Source organism: Vigna umbellata, chromosome 3 (genome assembly GCF_029865625.1).
Source record: "Vigna umbellata cultivar VRB3 chromosome 3, Vumbellata_1.0, whole genome shotgun sequence".
NCBI classification, from domain to species: domain Eukaryota; kingdom Viridiplantae; phylum Streptophyta; class Magnoliopsida; order Fabales; family Fabaceae; genus Vigna; species Vigna umbellata.
In genome coordinates, this window is record NC_142167.1 from 11,716,589 (window position 1) to 11,723,806 (window position 7,218).

Consider the following 7,218-nt stretch of genomic DNA (forward strand, 5'->3'; position numbering starts at 1 on the left):
ACGAAGTGGAGGAAGAGGACAAAGTGGAGAAAGTGGATGAAGTGGAGGAAATTGACGAGGTGGACGAAGTTGAGGAAGTGGAGGAAGTGGAGGGAGTGGAGGAAATGGAGGAAGTAGAGGAAGTAGAGGAAGTGGAGGAAGTGGAGGAAGTGGAGGAAATGGAGGAAGATGACGAAGTTGAAGAAGTGGAAGAAGTGTAGGAAGTGGACAAAGTAGAGGACGTGGACAAAGTGGATGAACTTGACGAAGTGGTAGAAGCGGAAGAAGTAGAGGAAGTTGAAGAAGTGGACGAAGTTGACGAGGTGGAAGAAGTGGAGGAAATGAAGGAAGCGGACGGGGTTGACGATGTGGAGGAAGTGGTAGAAGTGGACGAAGTGGAGAAAGTCGAGGAAGTGGACGATGTGGATGAACTGGAGGAAGTGGACAAAGTGGAGGAAGTAAAGGAAGTTGACGAAGTGGACGAAGTGGACGAAGTGGAGGATGTGGAGGAAGTGGAGGAAGTTGACGAAGTGGAGGATGTGGAGGAAGTGCAGGAAGTTGAGGAAGCGGAGGAAGTTGACGAAGTGGACGATGGGGACGAAGGGGACGAAGTGGAGGAAGTTGAGGAAGTGGAGGAAGTGGAGGAAATGGACGAAGAGGTCAAAATGGACGGAGTTGACGACGTGGACGAAGTGGGCGAAGTGGAGGAAGTGGAGCAAATGGAGGAAGTTGAAGAAGTGGATGAAGTAGACGAAGAGCTCGAAGTGGACGAATTGGACGAAGTTGACGAAGTCGAGGAAGTGGAAGAAGTGGACGAAGTGGAGGAAGTGGACAAAGTGGTAGAAGTTGAGGAAGTGGAGGAAGTTGAAGAAGTGAATGAAGTTGATGCGGTGGAAGAAGTTGAGGAAGTGGAGGAAATGGACGAAGTGGAAGTTGTGGAGGAAGTGGAGGAAGTTGAAGAAGTGGACGAAGATGTTGAAGTGGAGGTAGTGAAGGAAGTGGAGGAAGTGGAGGAAGTGTAGGAAATGGAGGAAGTGGAGGAAGTTGACGAAGTGGACGAAGTGAACGGAGTGGAAGGAGTGGAGGAAGTGGAGGAAGTGGAGGAAGTTGAAGAAGTGGAAAAAGATGACGAAGTGGACGTAGTAGAGGAAGTGGAGGAAGTGGAGGAAGTGTAGGAAGTGGACGAAATGGAGGAAGTCGACGAAGTGGACGAAGTGGAGGAACTGGAGGAAGTGGACGAAGTTGACGAAGTAGAGGAAGTGGACGAAGTTGACGAAGTGGAGTGGACGAAGTGGACGAAAGGGAGGAAGTGGACGAAGTGGACGAAGTTGAAGAAGTGGACGAAGTGGAGGAAGTGGAGGAAGATGACGAAGTTTAAGAAGTGGAAGAAGTGGACGAAGTGTAGGAAGTGGACAAAGTAGAGGACGTGGACAAAGTGGATGAAGTTGACAAGGTGGAAGAAGTGGAGGAAGTGAAGGAAGCGGACGGAGTTGACGAAGTGGAGGAAGTGGTAGAAGTGGACGAAGTGGAGAAAGTCGAGGAAGTGGACGAAGTGGTGGAAGTGGACAAAGTGGTTGAAGTGGAGGAAGTTGACGAAGTGGACGAAGGGGACAAAGTGGAAGAAGTGGAGGAAGTGGAGGAAGTGGTCGAAGTGGCCGAACTTGAAGAAGTGGAGGAAGTAGAGGAAGTTGAGGAAGTGGACAAAGTGGACGAAGTGGAGGAAGTGGACCAAGTTTACGAAGTGGAGGAAGTGGAGGAAGTTGACGAAGTGGACGGAGTGGACCAAGTTTACGAAGTGGAGGAAGTGGAGGTAGTTGACGAAGTGGACGGAGTGGACGAAGGGGACAAAGTGGAAGACGTGGAGGAAGAGGACGAAGTAGAGGAAGTGGAGGAAGTGAAGGAAACGGAGGAAGTGGAGGAAATGGACGAAGTGGATGTTGAGGAGGAAGTGGAGGAAGTTGAGGAACAGTACGAAGTGGACGAAGTGGAAGAAGTGGAAGAAGTGGAGCAAGTTGACGAAGCGGACGAAGAAGACGAAGTGGAGGAGGAGGAGGAAGATGAAGAAGAGGACGAACTGGAAGAAGTGGAGGAAGTGGAGGAAGTGGAGGAAGTTGACGAATTGGACGAAGTGGACCAAGTGGACAAAGTGGGCGAACTGGGCGAAGAGGATGAAGTGGGCGAAGTGGACAAAGTGGACGAAGTGGGCGAAGGGGACGAAGTGGGCGAAGCGGACGAAATGGAAGAAGTGGACGATGTTGACGAAGTAGAGGAAGCGGACGAATTTGACGACGTGGAGGAAGTGGACGAAGTGGGCGAAGTGGGCGAAGTGGACGAAGTGGGCAAAGTGGTCGAAGTGGGCGAAGTGGAAAAAGTGGACGAAGCGGACGAAATGGAAGAAGTGGACGAAGTAGACGAAGTGGAGGAAGTTGACGAAGTGGAGGAAGTGGACGAAGTGGACGAAGTGGAGGAAGGGGAGGAAGTAGACGAAGTGGAGGAAGTGGACGACGTGGACAAATTGGACGAAGTTGACGAAGTAGACGAAGTGGAGGAGGTGGACGAAGTGGAGGAAATAGAGGAAGTGGACAAAGTGAACGAAATGGAGGAAGTTGACGAAGTGGAGGAATTGGACGAAGTTGACGAAGTGGAGGAAGGGGAGGAAGTAGACGAAGTGGAGGAAGTGGACGACGTGGAGGAAGTAGAGGAAGTGGACGAAGTGGACGAAGTAAATGAAGTGGACGAAGTCGAGGAAGTGGACGAAGTTGACAATGTGGACGAAGTGGAGCAAATTGACGAAGTGGAGGATGTGGAAGAAGTGGAGGAGGTGGACGAACTGGAAGAAGTGGAGGAAGTGGAGGAAGTTGAGGAAGTGGACAAAGTGGAGCAATAGGAGGAAGTGGAGGAAATGGACGAAGTGGAGGAAGTGGGGGAAGTTGATAAAGTGGAAGAAGTGGAGGAAGTGGAGGAAGTGGAGGAAGTGGAGGAAGTTGACGAAGTGGACGAAGCGGACGAAGTTGACGAAGTGGTCGAAATGGACGAAGTGGACGAAGGGGAGGAGGTGGATGAGGTGGAGGAAGTGAAGGAAGTGAAGGAAGTGGAGCAAGTAAAGCAAGTGGAGGTAGAGAACGAAGTGGAGGAAATGGAGGAAGTGGAGGAAGTGGTCGAAGTGGATTAAGTAGAGGAAGTGGAGGAAGTTGAGGAAGAGGACGAAGCGGACGAAGAAGACCAAGTGGAGGAAGATGGGGAAGACGACGAAGTGGACGAAGCGGAAGAAGTGGACGAAGTGGAGGAAGTGGAGGAAGGTGACGAAGTGGACGAAGTGGAAAAAGTAGAGGAAGTTGACGAAGTGGACAAAGTGGAGGAGGTGGACGAAGTGGAGGAAATGGAGGGAGTGGACAAAGTGAACGAAATGGAAGACGTTGACGAAGTGGAGGAATTGGACGAGGTTGACGAAGTGGAGGAAGTGGAAGAAGTGGACGAAGAGGTCGACGAAGTGGAAGAAGTGGAAGAAGTGGACGAAGTGGACTTATTGGAGGATGTGGACGAAGTTGACGAAGTGGAGGAAGTGGACAAAGTGGACGAAGGGGACGAAGTGAAGGAAGTGCAGGAAGTGGAGGAAGTTGAAGAAGTGGACAAAGTGGAGGAAATAGAGGAAATCAAGGAAGTGGACGGAGTGGATGAAGTGGAGGAAGTGGAGGAAGTTGACGGAGGGGAAGAAGTGGATGAAGTGTGGGAAGTAGAGGAAATGGCAGAAGTTGATGAAGTGGACAAAGTGGAAGAAGTGTACGAAGTTGACGAAGTGGACGAATTGGATGAAGTGGAGGAAGTGGATGAAGTGTACGAAGTTGACAAAGGGGAAGAAGAGGACGAAGTGGAGGAAGTGGCGGAAGTGGACGAAGTGCACGAAGTGATTGAAGTGAACGAAGTGGAGGAAGTGGAGGAAGTGGAAGAAGGGGACGATGTGGAGGAAGTGGAGGAAGTGGACGAAATGGAGGAAATGAGGAAGTGGAGGAAGTGCACGAAGTGGTCGAAGTCGACGAAGTTGACGAAGTGGAGGAAGCGGACGAAGTTGAAGAAATGGACGAAGTGGAGGAAGATGACGAAGTAGACGAAGTGGACGAAGTGGAGGAACTGGAGGAAGTGGAGGAAGTGGAGGAAGTGGAGGAAGTTGACGAAGTGGACGATGTGGACGAAGGGGGCGAAGTGGAGCAATTGAAGAAAGTAGAGGAGGGGGAGGAAGTGGAGGAATTGGAGGAAATGGTGGAAGTGGACGAAGTGGTCGAAGTGGACAAAGTGGAAGAAGTGGAGGAAGTGGAGGAACTGTAGGAAGTGGAGGAAATGGACGAAGGGGACGAAGTGGACAAAGTGAAGGAGGTGGAGGAAGTGGACAAAGTTGACGTAGTGCAGAAAGTAAACGAAGTGGACGAAGTGGGAGAAGTGGAGAATATGGAGGAAGTGGGGGAAGTGGAGGAAGTGGAAGAAGTGGAGGAAATGGAGGAAGTGGACGAAGTGGTCGAAGTGGACGAAGTGTTCGAAGTCGACGAAGTGGATTAAGAGGGCGAAGTGGAGGAATTGGAGGAAGGGGAGGAAGTTGAAGAAGGGGACGAAGTGGAGGAAGTGGACGAAGTGGAGGAAGGGGAGGAAGGGGAGGAAGTGGTGGAAGTGGCGGAATTGGACGACGTGGAGGAAGTCGAGGAAGTGGAGGAAGTTGAAGAAGTGGAAGAAGTCGAGGAAGTGGAGGAAGTAGGCGATGTGGACGAAGTGAAGGAGGTGGAGGAAGTGGACTAAGTGGAGGAAGTGGACGAAGTGGCGGAAGAGGAGGAAGTGGACGAAGTGGACGAACTTGAGGAAGTGGAGGAAGTGGAGGAAGTTGACGAAGTGGAGGAAGTGGAGGAAGTGGAGCAAGTGGAGGAAGTGGAGCAAGTGGAGGAAGTGGAGGAAGTGGACGAAGTGGCGTAAGAGGAGGAAGAGGACGAAGTGGCGGAAGAGGAGGAAGTGGACGAAGTGGACGAAGTGGAGGAAGTGGAGGAAGTGGAGGAAGTTGACGAAGTGGAGGAAGTGGAGCAAGTGGAGGAAGTTGACGAAGTGGACGAAGTCGGCGAAGGGGACGAAGTGGAGGAAGTGGAGGACATGGACGAAGTGGAGGAAGTGGAGGAAGTGGAGGAAGTAGAGGAAGTGGAGGAAGTTGAAGAAGTGGACGAAGTGGACGAAGTCGAGGAAGTGCAAGAAATGGAGGAAGTGGAGGAAGTTGACGAAGTGGACGAAGTGGACGAAGTGGAGGAAGTGGAGGAAGTGGAGGAAGTTGACGAAGTGGACGAAGTGAACGAAGGGGACGAAGTGGACAAAGTGGAGGAAGCTGAAGAAGTGGACATAGTGGACGAAGTGGAGGGAATGGAGGAAGTGGTCGTATTGGACGATGTGGTCAATTTGGATGAAGTGGAAGAAGTGGACGAAGTGGCGAAGTGGACGAAGTGGTCGAAGACGATGAAGTTGAAGAAATTGACGAAGTGGACGTAGTGGACGAAGTGGAAGAAGTGGATGAAGTGGATGAAGAGGACGAAGTGGACTTAGTGGAGGAGGTGGACGAAGTGGACGAAGTTGACGAAGTGGTGGAAGTGGAGGAAGTGGAGGAAGTGAAGGATGTAGACGATGTGGACGAAGTGGCGGAAGTGGAGGAAGTGGAGGAAGTGGACTAAGTGGAGGAAGTGGACGAAGGGGCGGAAGTGGAGGAAGTGGAGGAAGTGGAGGAAGTTGACGAAGTGGAGGAAGTGGAGGAAGTGGTGCAAGTTGACGAAGTGGACGAAGTGGGCGAAAGGGACGAAGTGGAGGACATGGAGGAAGTGGAGGAAATGGAGGAAGTAGAGGACGTGGAGGAAGTGGAGGAAGTGGAAGAAGTGGACGAAGTGGACGAAGTCGAGGAAGTGGAGGAAATGGAGGAAGTGGAGGAAGTGGTCGAAGTGGACGAAGTTGACGAAGTGGAGGAAGTGGACGAAATGGATGAAGATGAAGAAGTGGACGAAGTTGACGAACTTGACGAAGTGGACGAAACGGACGAAGTGGAACAAGTGGACGAAGTTGACGAAGTGGACGAAGTTGAGGAAGTGGAGGAAGTTGACGAAGTTGAGGAAGTGGAGGAAGTGGAGGAATTTGACGAAGTGGACGAAGTGGACGAAGGGGACGAAGTGGAGGAAGTGGAGGAAGCTGAAGAAGTGTGTTAGAATCGCTGCAGCGGAATTGTTAGCGTGGAATAACAAACCAAGAGGGTTTTTAATACGAACGTGTGCCTTTTAATTTCTACTCAATTAAACTTACCAAGCAAATAATAAAGACAAATAAAGAGAGTAAGGTTGAGAGAAATTTGCACAGATGATTTTATCCTGGTTCGGATCTTACCAATCCTACGTCCAGTCGCTTATCTCAAACAAGATAAACCTTTTTCACTAACACAAAACAATTACAAATTACAATCACAAAGAAACACAATTTGTAAAAGTTTAGAAACCACCTCTCTTGATACCACAAGAGATGAACCTACACCTCCTTTGAGTCTTCACAAAGGATGAACACCTCCTCCGAATACTTCACGAAGGATGATTCTCTTCCGAACACCTCCTTAGACACACCAAGGATGAACCGGCTATTTCCTTTGTCACCATAGCAGCACTTCACCAGCTCCACAGACAAGAGTTTCACAAGCCGAATAAGAGCACACAAGTCTCAATGATTTATGAGTACTAGAACACAAGGGAAGAGTTGTTTTTGAGATCAAGAGTGAGCTATTTTATAGGCTCAGCCAAATACTCTTCCATTCTTTGAAAACGGGCCATCTAACGCATTTAATCGATTAACATAAATATTAATCGATTAATAATGAGTACAACGGCTAGTTTTTCAAATCTGAAACCCCCAACGGCTAGTGTTAATCGATTATTCTCAAGCATAATCGATTAACTAATCGATTATTATAAGCCTTAATCGATTATTACAGAGCAACGACTAGTTTTCAAAAGCTTGAAAACTCCAACGGTCAGCTTTAATCGATTAAAATGTATTTTAATCGATTAGCTAATAGATTAAAATACATTTTAATCTATTAAATCGGAAAAAGTTGAGTTTTCAGCTTTTACTCGTTTTAATCGATTAATACTTGTTTTAATCGATTAAAACAGTGTGATTTTGACTCTGGACATAAATTATATAATATAAAATTACATGGAATCAAAACCACTAAAAATCTAAGTC